Source organism: Piliocolobus tephrosceles, chromosome 8 (assembly GCF_002776525.5).
Source record: "Piliocolobus tephrosceles isolate RC106 chromosome 8, ASM277652v3, whole genome shotgun sequence".
NCBI lineage: Eukaryota > Metazoa > Chordata > Mammalia > Primates > Cercopithecidae > Piliocolobus > Piliocolobus tephrosceles.
This window is the reverse complement of record NC_045441.1, coordinates 28,660,824-28,677,588: the sequence shown is the minus strand read 5'-3', so window position 1 is coordinate 28,677,588 and position 16,765 is coordinate 28,660,824. Positions and strand designations below refer to the sequence as shown.

The 16,765-nt window shown below is 42.0% G+C and overlaps 1 pseudogene; it reads right to left on the bottom strand.

Annotated features, from left to right (window-relative positions):
• Nucleotides 1–11,740: 11,740 nt before the first annotated feature.
• Nucleotides 11,741–12,026, bottom strand: LOC111552231 (annotated as a pseudogene).
• Nucleotides 12,027–16,765: the final 4,739 nt, after the last annotated feature.

Genomic DNA, 16,765 nt, shown 5'->3' with positions numbered 1-16,765 from the left:
CTCGCCCGGCTAGTTTTTTGTATTTTTTAGTAGAGATGGGGTTTCACCGTGTTAGCCAGGATGATCTCGATCTCCTGACCTCGTGATCCGCCCATCTCGGCCTCCCAAAGTGCTGGGATTACAGGCTTGAGCCACTGCACCCGGCCTAATTTTTTATATTTGGTAGAGATGGGGTTTCACCATATTGGCAAGGCTGGTCTCGAACTCCTGACCTTGTGATCTGCCCACCTTGACCTCCCAAAATGCTGAGATTACAGGCATGAGCCACCGTTCCTGGCCTTCAGTACTCTTAAAAGCAGAATATATACTTAGATATAGATAGGTGTATAGAAGTAAATGTCTCCAAAAAGTAGTGTAGGACAATACATTTGAAAATCAGCTTTATTTAATTAGGGTTAACTCTTCTGAGATATTTATATTTGTTCAAATTCATTAAAAACGATAATTGAGGCCGAGCACGGTGGCTCACGCCTGTAATCCCAGCATTTTGGGAGGCCGAGGCGGGCAGATCATGAGGTCAGGAGTTCGAGACCAGCCTGCCCAACGTCTGCTAAAAATACAAAAATTAGACAGGCATGGTGGCATATGCCTGTATCCCAGCTACTTGGGAGGCTGAGGCAGGAGAACTGCTTGAGCCCAGGAAGTGAAGGTTGCAGTGAGCCAAGATCTCACCACTGCACTCCAACCTGGGCAACATAGGGAGATCCTGTCTCAAAAAAAGAAAAAAAGTTTTACAATTAAAAGATTGGCAACAATCTAAATGACCATCAATAGGAGAAAGCATAAATAAGTTGCATATTTGCACAGTATAACAAGATAGTTGATTAAATTAGAGCCATTTAATACAACATGAATAAACCTAAAATTCTGTACAAACAAAAGCCAAAGCAAAACTTATATTCTTTACATGAAATTTAAAAGTCTGCAAAACAATATGCTGTACTCTCTATAGATGGTAAATATAAGGTCATAGTATAAATACAAATGAAGGTAACAAATACTTTACATACAGTAATTATTTTGGGGTAGTAATTATTTTGGGGTGGGTTTGGGGAGATACAAGCTTCAGATGTACTTGGATGTGTGAGTGGGTATGTATTTCAAGTCAACCAAATTGGGAAAATGTTAAAATGTATTAAACCTTGCCATAGAATACACATATATTTATTTTCTCTTCTTTGAAATATTTTATAATAAAAAATTTATTCTGACCTCCTAATTCATACTGTGATGCCAGCATCACCCTAATACCAAAGTCAGACAAAAACATTACAAGAAAGGAAAAATACGTACCAATATCTCATGACCATAGATGCAAAAGTTCTCAATAAAGTGTTACCAAATGGAATCCAACAATAAATAGAAAGAATTGTATTGGCCAGGTACGGTGGCTCACAGGTATAATCCCAGCAATTTCGGAAGCAAAGGTAGGAGAATCACTTGAGCCCAGGAGATGGAGACCAGCCTGGACAACAAAGTGAGACCTTGTCTCTACCAAAAAAAATCAAAAAATTAACTAGGCATGGTGGTCCACGCCTGTGGTCCCAGCTAGATAGGACCACATGGGAGGCTGAGGCAGAAGGATAGCTTGAGCCCAGGAGGTCAAGGCTGCAGTGAGCAGTGTTCACACAACTGCACTCCACCCTGGGGACAGAGCAAGGCCCTGTCTCTAAAATCAGATAAAAATAATTATATACCATGACCAAGTGGTATTTACTGTGGATATTTAAGGCTTAGTCAACATCCAGAAATCAAAGTAATCCATCACATCAATAGACTAAAGAAGAAAAATCTCATTATCGTATGAATAGATGATGAAAAAGCTTTTTTTAAGAAAAATTTGAGACAGAGTCTCACTCTGTTGCCCAGGCCGGAGTGCAGTGACATGGTTTTGGCTCACGGCAATCCTCACACCTCAGCCTCCAGATAACTGAGACTATAGTTGCACATCACCACGCCTGAGTAATTTTAGTATTTTTTATAGAGGTGGGACTTGGCCATGTCACCCAGGCTTGTCTCAAACTCCTGGACTCAAGTGATCTGCCCACCTCAACTTCCCAAAGCGATGATGTTACAGGTGTGAGCCACGGTGCCCAGCCACAAAAAAGCACTTGACAAAATTCAGTACCCATTCATGACAAAAGCTCTCAGCAAGCTAGGAACAGGAGGGAACTTTTTCAACTTGATTTTTTTTAATTTACAAAATTCTACAACTAACATCATTCTTACTGGTAAGAAATTAGATTCTTCCCACTAAGATCAGGAAAAAGGTCAGGATGTCCTCTCACCACTCCTATCAATATTGTACTGAGATGCTGGCTAATGCAGTAAGACGAGGAAATAAAGAATATAGAAACTGGGAAGGAAGAAATAAAACTATTCCCCAATAATAACATGATTGTCTATGCAGAAAATCACAGATAATCGGAAACGGAAAAAACTTCTGGAACTAATTAGTGATCACAGCAAGGTTGCAGGATACAAGACTAATACACAAAAGTAAATTGCTTTCTTATATACCAGTAATAAACAATTGGAATTTGAAATTAACCTAATACCATTTACCTTAGCACCAAAAAATAAGAAATGCTTAAGTATAAATCTAAGAAAATATGTGTACAACTTATATAGGGAAAACTACAGAACTGGTGAAAGAAAGAAAATCTAAGAAATTTAATGTATTCCATGCACATGAGTAGGAAGATTCAATATTGTCAAGATGTCAGTTCTTCTCAACTGGGTTTATAGACTCAGCTCAGTGCCAGTCAAAATCCCAGCAAGTTATTTTGGGGGTATAGACAAATTTATCTAAAGTTTAATTGTAAAGGTAAAGGACTTAGAATAGGCAATACAGTATTGATTGAGTACAGAGCTGAGGGACCGACACTACCAGACTTCAATATTTATTATAAAGCTACAGTAACCAAGACAATGTGGTATTGGCAAAAGAAAAGACAACTAGATCAATGGAACAGAATAAAGAGACCAGAAATAGACCCACACAAATAGAATTGTGTGACTCCCACAATTACAAATTGATCTTAGTCAAAGATTGATTTTTGATCAAGGAGCAAAGGCAGTTCAACGGAGAAAGGATTGCCTTTTCGACAAATAGTGCTGGAACTACTGGACATCCATATGCAAAAAGTGAATCAAGACATAGATCGTACACCTTTCACAGAAACCGTCAATTAGACCTAAATGTAAAACACAGAGCTATAAAAGAAGACAGCAGGAAAAAACCTGTGTGAACTCAGGTTTGGCTATGACTTTTTTAATTTTGTTTTTTATATAAATTTAAGGGCCACAAGAGCAATTTTATTACATGGATATATTATGTAGTGGTGAAGTCTAGGCTTTTAGCACCCGAATAACGTACATCATATCCACTAAGTAGTTTCTTATTCCTCAGCACCCTCCCACCCTTCCTACTCTCCAGTGTCTATTATTCCACTCTGTGTCCACATGCACCCATTATTTAGCTTCCACTGACAAGGCAGAGCTTGTAGACCAAGCATGGTGGCTCACACCTGTTAATTCCAGCACTTTGGGAGGTCGAGGCAGGCAGATCGCTTGAGCCCAGGAGCTCAAGATCAACCTGGGTAACAAAGTGAGACCTCATCTCTACAAAAAATACAAAAATTAGCCAGGATGTAGTGGTGCACACGTTGATCCCAGCTACTTGGGAGGCTGAGGCAGGAAGATTGTTTCAGCCTGGGAGTTCGAAGCTGCAGTGAGCCATGATCAAGCCCCTGTACTCTTGCCTGGGTGACAGAGTGAGGCTCTGTCTCTCAAAAATAAAATTAAAACCCAATGTAGAAGTGTAGTGTCACCAGATTTTTCAGTTTTTCAAAAGACTCCCCAAAATTTGGGCTTTTTTACTCAAAATCTCCTAATTTTAAACTAATTTTTTGTTACTGTTTAAACAATGTACGTCAAAATCACGTATCAGCAGAATCCCAACCCCAGATCACCAGTTTATGACCTTTGTTGTAAATGATTAACAGAATTGTGCACACGTTGGTTTTTATCTTTTTTTTTTTTAATTTTTCTTTTTCTTTTTTTTTCTTGAGACGGAGTTTCACTCTTATTGTGCAGTCTGGAGTACAATGGCATGATATCGGCTCACTGCAACTCTTCTTTCTGGGGTTCAAGTGGTTCTCCTGCCTCAGCCTCTCGAGTAGCTGGGATTACAGGCATGCGCCACCACGCACAGCTAATTTTTTTGTATTTTTAGTAGAAATGGGGTTTCTCCATGTTGGTCAGGCTGGTCTCAAACTCCCAACCTCAGGTGTTCCGGCCGACCAGCCTCGACCTCCCAAAGTACTGGGATTGCAGGCGTGAGCCATGGCACCCAGCCTATTTTAGCTTTTTGAGAGACAGTCTCATTCTGTCACCCAGGCAGCAGTTGAGTGGTGTGTGTCATCATAGCTCACTGCAGCCTCAAACTCCTGGGCTCAAGCAGTCCCCTCCTCAGACTCCACAGTAGCTGGAACTACAGGTGCATGTCCCCACACCTGGCTGAGTTTTTAAAAATTGTGTTTATAGAGATAAGATCTTGTTATGTTACCCAGGTTGGTCTCAAACTCCTGGCCTCAAGCAAGTCTCCCATCTCAGCCCCCAGAGTGCTGGGATTACAGGCATAAGCCACTGCGCTCAGCCCAATGCTTTTTGTTTGTTTTTTTTCTTTTTTGAGATGGAGTCTCACTCTGTCACCAGGCTGGAGTGCAGTGACACGATCTCGGCTCACTGCAACCTCCAACTCCCTGGTTCAAGCGACTCTCCTGCCTCAGCCTCCTGAGTAGCTGGGATTACCGGCACGGACCACCACGGTCAGCTAATTTTTTTTTTTTTTTTTTTTTGTATTTTTAGTAGAGACAAGGTTTCACCATGTTGGCCAGGGTGGTCTCAATCTCCTGATCCACCCGCCTTGGCCTCCCAAAGTGCTGAGATTACAGGCGTGAGCCACCGTGCCCAGCCATTTTATTCTTTAATAAACTTGTTGAACCGGCATCTTTCTAGAGTGGCAAAAGTGTTATTCTGTGTATTTTTTGAGATGGTCTTGCTCTGTCACCCAGGCTGGAGTGGCACAATCACATAGTTCACTATAGCCTTGACCTCCCCGGTCCAAGAAATCCTCGTACCTCACTCAGCTGGGACCACAGTGGTACACCATCATGCCTGACTAGGTTTTAGTTGGTGGTAGTTTTTAGGTTTTTGCTTTCTTTTTTTTTTTTTTTTTTTTCCCCCATAGAGACAGGGTTTCCTTATGTTGTCCAGGCTGGTATCAAACTCCTGAGCTCAATTGATCCATCTACCTCAGCAAAAGTTGCTTTTTAAGTTGGGATCAGGATTTATTAAGTAACTTACCTAGGTATTCTCATGATGTATAGATATAAAGGAATTCTCATTGTTGACTGACATTCTACATATTAGGACTAGTTTTGTAATTCAACTGTGTTTATTGGGAATGGGTGACCATGATGCTTTTTTTCTGAAACATAATTAAGATCACTACATGAGCCCATGGAATATGTGAGCAGACTCCTGTGGAGTCATAATATTGTATTATGAGTCCTGAATTTAAACCAATAACAGATTACATCTCAGACATTGGTTCTATGCTGTAATTTAAAATTCATAACCAGAAAATGAGGTGGACAACAAATTCAAGACTTTCGGGAAACAAAGTAAAAACAGTTTGTGTATTGCTAGAATTGTCTATCAAGAGTCATGTTTTCATGTCTTATTTTATTTTTTTATTTTTATTTTTGAGAAAGAGTCTCATTCTTGTCACCGAGGCTGGAGTGCAGTGGCACGATCTAGGCTCACTGCAGCCTCCGCCTCCAAGTTTCAAGCGATTGTCTTAGCCTCCCGAGTAGCTGGGATTACAGGCACCCGCCACTACACCTGCCTTATTTTTGTAGTTTTAGTAGAGATGGGGTTTCACTATGTTGGCCTTCTGGTCTCGAACTCCTGACCTCAAGTGATCCACCCGCATTGGTCTCCCAAAGTGCTGGGATTGCAGGCATGAGCCACCGCACCCAGCTGTTTTCATGCCTTTTAATCTTCCCTGAAACTTTCTGTATACTGCCATGAGCAAAGTGTTTGTCACTTTCAGCTATATAGCATTTATTCAAAACAAAAACAACTTTAGGGTCTCAGTGTATGACGAGTTCATAAAGTTAAGTAACTAATTGAACAAGGCAAATTAAAAGAACTTGGGCTTCAATTTTTTTTGTTTAAGAATCAAACAGTTGGCCGGGTGCGGTGGCTCAAGCCTGTAATCCCAGCACTTTGGGAGGCCGAGACGGGCGGATCACGAGGTCAGGAGATCGAGACCATCCTGGCTAACCTGGTGAAACCCCGTCTCTACTAAAAAATACAAAAAACTAGCCGGGCGAGGTGGCAGGCGCCTGTAGTCCCAGCTACTCGGGAGGCTGAGGCAGGACAATGGCGTAAACCCGGAAGGCGGAGCTTGCAGTGAGCTGAGATCCGGCCACTGCACTCCAGCCTGGGTGACAGAGTGAGACTCCGTCTCAAAAAAAAAAAAAAAAGAATCAAACAGTTTTCTCTTTATCACAGCACTTCCTTAACTGCAGTTCAGCTTGATGTTTGCTATTTCTGGTAACAGGAGTAATATATGCTCCTATTAAAAAATTCAAATAATTCAGAAATGTGTAGAGCAGAATGTGAAAATCTCTTTTAATCCCAATCCAGTTAACTGATTAGTCTTTCCAAAGTTTTTTGTTGTTGTTGTTTTTCTTGGTTTTTTTGAGATGGAGTCTTGCTCTGTCGCCCAGGCTGGAGTGCAGTGGTGGGATCTTGGCTCACTGCAATCTCTGCCTCTCAGATCAAACGATCCTCCCACCTTGTAGTTGGGATTACAAGTGTGCGCAACCATACCCAGCTAATTTTTGTATTTTTAGTAGAGACGGGCGTTTCCCCATGTTGCCCAGGCTGGTCTCAAACTCCCGACATAAAGTAATTCACCTGCCTCAGCCTCCCGAAGTACTAGGATTACAGGTGTGAGCCACTGCACCCTGCCTCCAAAGATTTTTATATGCACCAACAAATACATTTTTTTGATGGTTTCATACTAATTCACGGTTTTGCATTACCTCACTATAGTTAGCGATTTATGTCTTAGTCTAGATTCCGTCAAGTTGTAAGAATCAGACTTAAATGGCCTCATAGAACAAACATACTTTATTTTGAAAGTCCAGGGCCTGGCTGGGTAAAGGAGTGTAAGTAATGCTGTCAGTCCTTGGCTGTGCTCTTTTGTTCTACTCTTTCCTGTCTTGGTCCTGTTTTGCAGCAGCCTCTCACCTTGTGATGACAATAAGATTAATACAACTCTTCTTATCAACCCCCCAGTGGAAGGGAGAGATTCTGGCTTTTTTTTTTTCAGGCAGAGTCTTACTGTGTGGCTCAGGCTGGGGTACAGTAGCGCAATCATAGCTCACTGCAGCCTCAACCTGGCAGGCTTCTTAACAGTTTCACAAGAGTCTTGTAATTGTACCTTATTTGCTCTGATTAAATCACGTGTCCATCCCTGAATCTGTAACTGTGACCAAGAAGATGTGATGTTGCTCAGCAGGTCAAGTCTAGGTCAGTTGCTATCCATAGAAGCAGAGGTGGAATTAGTGTCCCTCTAAATCACAAAGACTGAGAATAAGGGAATGCACAGTTTCCCAGTAGAAAATAGAATGTTGTTGAGAAAAAAAAAGTCAATACTGAGTAAGAAAAGACATTCTTTCTTTTTTTTTTTTTTTTTTGGTTGAGACGGAGGCTTGCTCTATCGCCAGGCTGGAGTACAATGGCATGATCTCGGCTCACTGCAACCTCTGCCTCCCAGGTTAAAGCAATTCTCCTGCCTCAGCCCCCCTTGTAGCTGTGACTACAGGCGCACGCCACCTTGCCCAGCTAATTTTTGCATTTTTAGTAGAGATTGGGTTTCACCATGTTGGCCAGGACGGTCTCAATCTCTTGACCTCATGATCCGCCCACCTCGGCCTCCCACAGTGCTGTGATTACAGGCATGAGCCACCACACCTGGCCAGAAAAGACATTCTGTGTGTCCTGACAGCCCAGTTTCCATACACAAACCTTTTGCTATACATACACTATTTTGGTTTTTGTTTGTATGGTTTTCTTTTTTTCTTCTTATTTTGAAAACAGGGTCTTGCTCTCACCCAGCCTGGAGTGCAGTGGCACCATCATGGCTCACTGCAGCCTTGACCTCCTGGGCTCAAGTGATCCTTCCATCTCAGCCTCCTGAGTAGCTGGGTCTATAGGCGTGCACCACCATGCCTGACTAATTTTTTTGCTGTATTATTTTTTGTAGCGACAGTATCTCACTATGTTGCTCAGACTGGTCTCGAACTCCTGGGTTCAAGCCATCCTCCTGCCTTGGCCTCCCAGTGTGCTGGGATTACAGACATGAGCCACCAGGCCCAGCCTTGTAGTTTTGTTTTGTTTTTATATTATATGTTGACTGTTAAATTTATAGAAAAGTTGCAAAGATAGTACAGAGTTCCCATATAGCCTTCACACAAGTTTCCCTGGTGCTAACATCTTACGTAATCATAGAACATGTGTTAAAACTAAGAATACTAAACAAATTACAGACTTCATCTGGCTTTCATTGCTTTTTCCAATAATTATCCTTTTCTGTTCCAAGATCCAATCCAGGATTCCACACTGTATTTAGCATCTGTATACTTTCTTAAAAATAGTCACACCCGAGCTAATGTAACTGGCTAACCTACATGATAAAATACACCTCCTCAGGGAGATAGCTGAAAGTCTCATTATTCATTCCCATTGAGGGTCAAAAACCCATGGATGATTTGTATTTCTTTTCAGGTCTAGATACAATACAGCTTCTCATGGCAAATGATTGCCAAATTACACTTAACTGACTCCAGCTCAGTCAACATGCAATGGTAAAAATAAAACATAGTGGCCGGGCACAGTGGCTCACGCCTGTAATCCCAGAACTTTGGGAGGCTGAGGCGGGAGGATCATGAGGTCAGGAGTTCAAGACCAGCTTGGCCAACATGGTGAAACCCCGTCTTTACTAAAGATACAAAAATTAGCCGAGTGTGGTGGTGTGCTCCTGTAGTCCCAGCTACTCGGGAGACCAAGGCAGGGGAATTGCTTGAACTCAGGACGCAGAGGTTTCAGTGAGCTGAGATCGTGCCACTGCACTCCAGCCTGGGCGACAGAACGGGACTCCATCTCAAACTGAAAAAACAAAAAACAAAACCATGGTAACCACAATTGGAAAAAAAGAAAAGACAAAGAAAGAAACTTCCCTTAGGAAAGGAGAGAAATGAAAACATACAGTGGTCACTGGTTGCCATCATACACGTATAACATCCCCTAATTGAAAGAAATAGCAAAAACTCACGATCTTGGCAGCAAAGTGAACTTTTTTTCTTTTTTGGGGAGGGGACGGAGCCTTGCTGTATCACCCAGACTGGAATGCAGTGGTGTGAACTCAGCTTATTGCAACCTCCACCTCCCAGGTTCAAGTGATTTTCATGCCTCAGCCTCCCGAGTAGCTGGGATTACAGGCACCCACCGCCGTGCCGGCTATTTTTTTTTTTTTTTTTTTTCGTATTTTTAGTAGAGACAGTGTTTCGCCATGTTGGCCAGGCTGGTCTTGAACTTCTGACCTCAGGTGATCCTCTCACCTTGGCCTCCCAAAGTGCTGGGATTACAAACATGAGCCACCGTGCCCAGACTGTTTTTTTTTTTCTTTTTTTGAGATGGGATTTCACCACGTTGGCCAGGCTGGGTCTCAAACTCCAGGCCTCAAGTGATAGGCCCGCCTTGGCCTCCCAAAGTGCTGGAATTACAGACATGAACCACCACACTCAGCCCATATACAGATTTAATTTGTATTTTTTCATTAAAGACTAAGCTTGTATAGTGTGCCAGGCACAGTACTTGATGCTAGAAGCAGAGAAAATCAGAACAAACAAAGCTATGGCCCTCATGAACCTTATATGAGGGAAAAAATGAGGCAGGAGAGAGCGGTGAGCTGGTGTGTTCTTTGTTTGGCAAGAAGGGATTTTCTAGGAGTCCAGATAGTTTTTCCATAGCAGCAGGACAGAAGTTAGTGAAATGGAAATGGTTGCAAAAGGTAGAAGTGATGTAGTAGGAGTTATGGGATTTCTTTCTATTTATGGACATGGTCACTTTCATAACATTACATATACCATGTTATCACCATGGAATGTAAATTCAGGATACACAAGAGAATTTCACAAGTATAATGGCATTCCATAGTATATAAAAGTTTGTGTGCAGGGCACGGTGACTCACGCCTATAATCCCAGCACTTTGGGAGGCCAAGGCAGGCAGATCACCTGAGGTCAGGAATTTGAGACCAGCCTGGCCAAAATGTTGAAACCCCATCTCTACTAAAAAATACAAAAATTAGCCGGGCATGGTGCTGGGCGCCTCTGATCCCAGCTACTGTGGAGGCTGAGGTAGGAGAATCACTTGAACCTGGGAAGTGGAGGTTGCACTGAGCCGAGATTGTGCCACTGCACTCCAACCTGGGAGACAGAGTGAAACTAAAAACAAAAAACAAAAAAATTCTGTATACTTTCTGGCCAAATGAGTTTGCTTATAAGTCATTAATTCCATTATAGGTAACTTGTTTAGTGTTTACAGTTTTTATGGAGAAAATAAGCAACATACACATTTTAATAGTGTTCATTTATTTTTGCGTGAGCTCTTAAAATACACATCTCTTCCTCTCCTTTTTTTTTTTGGAGACAGAGTCTCATTCTGTCACCCAGGCTGGAATGCAGTGGCATGGTGTAGGCTCACTGCAACCTCCGCTTTTTTGGTTCAAGCGATTCTCATGCCTCAGCCTCCTGAGTAGCTGGGACTAATTTTTTGTATTTTTGGTAGAGACAGGGTTTCACCATGTTGCCCAGGGCAGTCTCAAACTCCTGAGCTCAGGTAATCCGCCCGCCTTGGCCTCCCAAAGTGCTAGGATTTCAGGTATGAGCCACAGTGCCCAACCAAAATACATATTTCTATTTCAAGATAACATTTAAAAATTATTCTAATGTAACAGCAGCAAAAATATAATTCTGCAATTACAAAAGAACTAAACTAGAATCCATCAGTTATTCTCGTGTTTACAATTGTGATTCTTTAATACTACTACTATACAGCTCTATTGTAAGCTTTTGAGGTTGGGTTTAAACACACACACATAGATACTGTCAGTTGTGGGGGGCTTTACAAGTTATATTCCATGCACTTTTTGGACAGAGTTCTAAAAGAGCCAGCGAGTCCACAAGACAGGCAGGAAAAAGTTAAATTAACTGGGCAAATAAGACTCTTATATAACATTCAAAACGTGAGATTCTGCAGCAAACTGGGAGTACTTCAGGGTTGGCTTACTATCTTCTTTAGAACTAATTTCATCTTAACAGTATAACAAGGAGGACATTTCAACACTCTGAAGTGTATTTAGGTGACATGTATCTTTTATGTTAACTCTACTTCCTTTAATGACCTACTAGTAAACCTAGTCACTAGTAATTCAATCACCAGGCAAATCAAGCCTGCAAGAAAGGAAGCCAATATTCAAAATGCTGTTACCATCTTAACCCACTTAGTGTATTTTCAACATTAATATGTAACTTCAATAATGAGATGTCTAACTAAAGCAAGCTCCTCCAACAAGGTCAAGACAGCATCTCTTCTTCTAAGGCTTAGTTTTTGCTTAGAATTCCCGATAGCCCATACCAACCCAGCCATTGCTCCTACAACAAAGCCTTGGGCTCCCACACACATGTGGATCAGATGATGAAACATTTTAGTATTTCCCCTCCTCTTCAATTTGTGTAATCCGTATGCAACAATTGCTATAAAACCTGCCATTCCAATGGGGGTGAATGGCGCCTCTTTAGCTTTTGAGTAAGTGTGGATCCCTGATCTTCATCGTACGAAGAAAAGGAAACATCTGTGTCTGTCGACATAGTGATCGCTCGAAGAATCTACCTAGAGTGAGAAAACCTCTCGCATGCCAACCGACTTCTGTCTTCTATTTATTTATGTATTTGTGAAATAAGAACCTCCAGCTAGACTCCAAACCCAGTGGTACATGGGAGAGAAAACAGTTATCACTGGAGAAAGCTACAGGGCAATCAGTGTCCTCAGGGAAGAGCCAGGTTTCAGTCAAAGCAAGAAGGCCAAGGGAACACTTAGAGAAAAGCTATCTATATAATTTCTCCAAATGAAACCGTACCTTAACACACTTAGTATGGTGATCTGAAGTCAAAATTATTGTTACTAGAGATAGATCTCACTCTGTCACTCAGGCTGGAGTGCAGTGGCACCATTTCAGCTCACTGCAGACTCCATCTCTCAGGTTCAAGTGATTCTCCTGCCTCAGCCTCCTGAGTAGCAGAGATTACAGGTGCCCACACCACACCTGGCTAATTTTTGTATTTTTAGTAGAGACAGGGTTTCATCATGTTGGCCAGGCTGGACTTGAACTCCTGACTTCAAGTGATCCACCCACCTCAGCCTCCCAAAGTGCTGGGATTACAGGTTTGAGCCACTGTGCCCAGCCAAAATTAGTTTCTCTTAGACATTGCAGAATCTTTTTTGCATGTAATGTTAATTGGTGAGGAGTTGGATGCCAGTCTGATTCTTTCTTTTGTAGAGAGTCTTTTGTTATTTTCTCAATATAAATAAATCTAAAGTTCCAATAAAATCTAAAATTCTGAAATTTTACTTTGATGTATTCCAAGTTTGAAACCTTTGTCATGTATCTTGCTTGGTATTCCATAAGCCTCTTAAATTAGAAGACTCATGTCTCCTTTAACTCTGGAAATTTTTCTTTTAGTATTTCTTTGTGTATTTCTTCCTCCAAATCATCTGTGTTTTCTCCTTTTGGAACCCCTATAGGATGGATAATGGGATATCTGGATCTATTCATTTCTCAATTTGCCTTTATACTTTTAAAAAAATTTTAGTGGTTAATTTTAAGGAGGATCATCCCTAGCATCTCTCAACTTGATATTTAGGCTAATTTGCTCTTTTTTGAGATAGAGTCTCATTCTATTGCCCAGGCTGGAATGCAGTGGGGCAGTCTTGGCTGACTGCAGTTTCTGCCTTCTAGGTTCAAGTGATTCTTCTGCTTCAACCTCCCAAGTAGCTGGGACTACAGGTGTGCACTGCTAGGCCTGGCTAATTTTTTATATTTTTAGTAGAAACAGGGTTTCACCATGTTGGCCAGGCTGGTCTCAAACTCCTGACTTCTGGTGATCTGCCCACCTTGGCCTCCCAAAGTGCTGAGATTACAGGTGAGAGCCACCACAGCCAGCCTGATTTAGTGTTTTAAAAAGTGGGATTATTCCCCCAATAAAATGGGAGACATAATAGGAGATAAGATGGAGAAAAAGAGATAAATGTTATCAGGCTTCTCTCAGAACTATAGAATTATGAATCATTGCTTCCTACACAAGGCTGTGTTTCAAATTGCTTCAAGGCCTTATACCATTAAATAGAAGTTCAGATCAATGAATAAGTTACAAAAATGAAGCATGGAATGGAAAATCTATTCATCAGAATAGATTTCATCAGAAAAAAATTTGAGGCAGGGGCCAGAGTCTCATTCTGTTGCCCAGGCTGAAGTGCAGTAGCACGGCTATGGTTCTCTGCAGCCTCAACTTTCTGGGCTCAAGCAATCTTCCCACCTCAGCCTCATGAGTATCTGGGACTACAGGCATGCTTCACCACGACTGGCTAATTTTTAAATGTTATTTTTGGAGAGATGGGGTGCTGCTGTTTTGCCAGGGCTGGTCTCAAACTCCTTGGCTCAAGTGATTCTCCCACCTTGGCTTCCCAAAGTGCTGGGATTGGCCAGGCGTGGGGGCTCATGCCTGTCATCCCAGTGCTTTGGGAGGCCAAGGGGGTAGGATCACATGAGCTCAGGAGTTTGATCAGCCTGGGCAACAAAGTGAGACCCTGTAAAAAAAAATTAGCCAGGCATGGTGCCACACACCTGGGGTGTGTGGCACTCCTCTACAAGGGAGGCTGAAGCAGAAGGATCACCTGAGTGCAGGAAGTTGAGGCCACAGTGAGCCATGTTTGTGCCACTGCACTCCAGCCCAGGTGCTCAAAAAAAAAAAAGAAAAGAAAAAGTGTTGGCGGTGAAACTCCATCTCTACTAAAATACAAAAATTTAGCCAGGCGTGGTGGGGGGTGCCTGTAGTCCCAGCCACTCGAGAGGCTGAGGCAGAATGGCGTGAACGTGGGAGGCGGAGCTTGTAGTGAGCCGAGATCGTGCAACTGCACTCCAACCTGGACGACAGAGCGAGACTCCGTCTCAAAAAAAAAAAGAAAAAGAAAGAGTGTTGGGATTACAGGCCTGAGCCACCACGCCAGGCCTTAGATTTTTGTTTTCTTTTTTGAGACAGGGTCTTGCTCTCTTGCCCAGGCTGCAGTGTAATGATGCAGCCACAGCTGCAGCCTGCAACCCTTTGCCTCAAGAGATCCTTTCACCTCAGCCTCCCAAAGTGCTGGGGTTATAGGCCTGAGTTACCACATCCAGTCTGGTCAGAAATGTTATAGAAGAAAGGCAGAGGAGTGATTCAATTTGTGTCCTTTTAACAATTAACACAGTTACAATTATAACAAAAATTTTAACTACAAATTCAACAGATTTATTTTCATAGCTTTCACAATCGTTATTAAAAATCAGGTACCAACCAAACTTTTTTCTCCACTATAGAATTCTCCCTACCACCACCATTTTAATTGGAGTCTCTGTAAGTTGTCTTTTGCTGCATCTGTTATACCAGCATGAAAAAGGACTTCCTGAATTTATTGGCCCTGAGCTTGGAATTTTCCTGGAGTTTTTCACCATGTGGTAGTTTCCACCAATGTTTTTGGTTATTTTCTCTACTCTCATTTCTCCATCTGTTACAGTGTGGATATGTGTCCCCAGCCCCAAAGTCTCACATTGAAATGTAATCCCCAGTGTTGGAGGTGGGGTCTAGTGGGAGGTGACTGGATCGTGGTGGTGGATTTCTCATGAATGCTCTAGCACCATTTCCCTTGGTACTGTTCTCATGGTAGTGAGTTCTCATGAGATCTGGTCATTTATATCAGCATGCAAGAAGGATGTTAATTTTTGGGTGATGGAATGGTTATGGATTTACTATATGTATTCTCAAAATTCATGTTGAAGCCCAGTGTGACTGTATTTGGGGGGAAAAAAAAATTAAGGTTAAATGAGGCCATGAAGGTGAGGCCCTGATTCATTGGGATCAGTACCCTTATAGGAAGAGACACGAGAGAGCTCACTCTTCTCTCTCCTCATGGACTCGGAGGAAAAGGCCATGTGAGGACAAAATGAAAAGGCAGCTGTCTGCAAACCAGGAAGAGAGCACTCACCAGAAATCAAGTCATGCCAGACCTTTACCTGGGACTTCTACCTCCGTAACTGTGAGAAGTCAGTTTCTGTTGTTTCAGCCACGTAGCCTGTGGACATTTGTTATGGCAGCCCTAGCTGACTGATTATGCTCAAATTCCATCCCTGCTACGTGGCATTCCCTGGCTACTAACCTTGGGTAATTTAATGTCTTTTCACCAGTGTCCTCATCTGTAAAATGTAGGTAGGAATACTATCTACTTCATAGGAGTCATGAGGACCAAATGATGTAATATTTATAAGAGCTTAGAATAGTGCCTAGTGCATAGTAAACACTAAAGTGTTAATCATCTACAGCAAATGCAGTGATAATTTTTTTTTAAAATTTTTCTAGAGACAGGGTCTCACTGTCACCCTGCTGGAGTATGGTGGTGCAATCACAGCTCACTACAGCCTCGACCTCCAGGGTTCAAGCAGTCCTCCCTCCTGAGTAGCTGGGATTACAATCATGCACCACTACATCAGCTAATTTTTTAATGTTTCATGAGACAGGGTCTGACTGTGCTGCCTGGGCTGGTCTTAAACTCCTGGGTTCAAGTGATTCTCCCACCTCAGCCTCCCCAACTGCTGGGATTACAGGCATGAGACACCATGCTCAGCCCAGTAATAATTTCATGTGAATGTTTCCTATAGTGCCCTTTGATAAAAAGCTGAGAGCGTAATAATAAAATGTTAGTTTAGGTAATTCTACAAACTTCAAGATAATGGTGGCAGTATTATGAAGGCTAGCTTGATTTGAAGATACTGCTTAGAATAACTATAAGAATACATGGACTTGTTCCTAAGTTTAATGAAGTATTATTAGTGATTTTGTGTTTAGTTCAAGATCATAACAATCTCCTATTTTTTTCTACAAGCTTTGACATTTACCTTTTGTATGTATGTCTAGAATCTATCTCAAATTAATGTTTGAATATGATGTGATATATGAGCCAAGCTTTCTTTCTTTCCCCACATGGAACCCAATTGTTCCAGCAAAATGAATTGAAAAGATTATTTCATCTCCATTGAATCACATAAAGCTGAAAATGATTGTGAGGTCTATTTCTGAACTTGTATTCTGTTCCATTGGTCTATGTCTATTTTCTTTTTCTTTTTCTTTTTTTGAGACAGAGTCTCGCTCTGTTGACCAGGCTGGAGTACAGTGGTGCTATCTTGGCTCACTGCAACCTCGGCTCACTGCAACCTCCGCCTCCCGGGTTCAAGCAGTTCTCCTACCTCAGCCTCCCCAGTAGCTGGGATTACAGGTGCCCACAATGCCTGGCTAATTTTTGTATTTTTAATAGA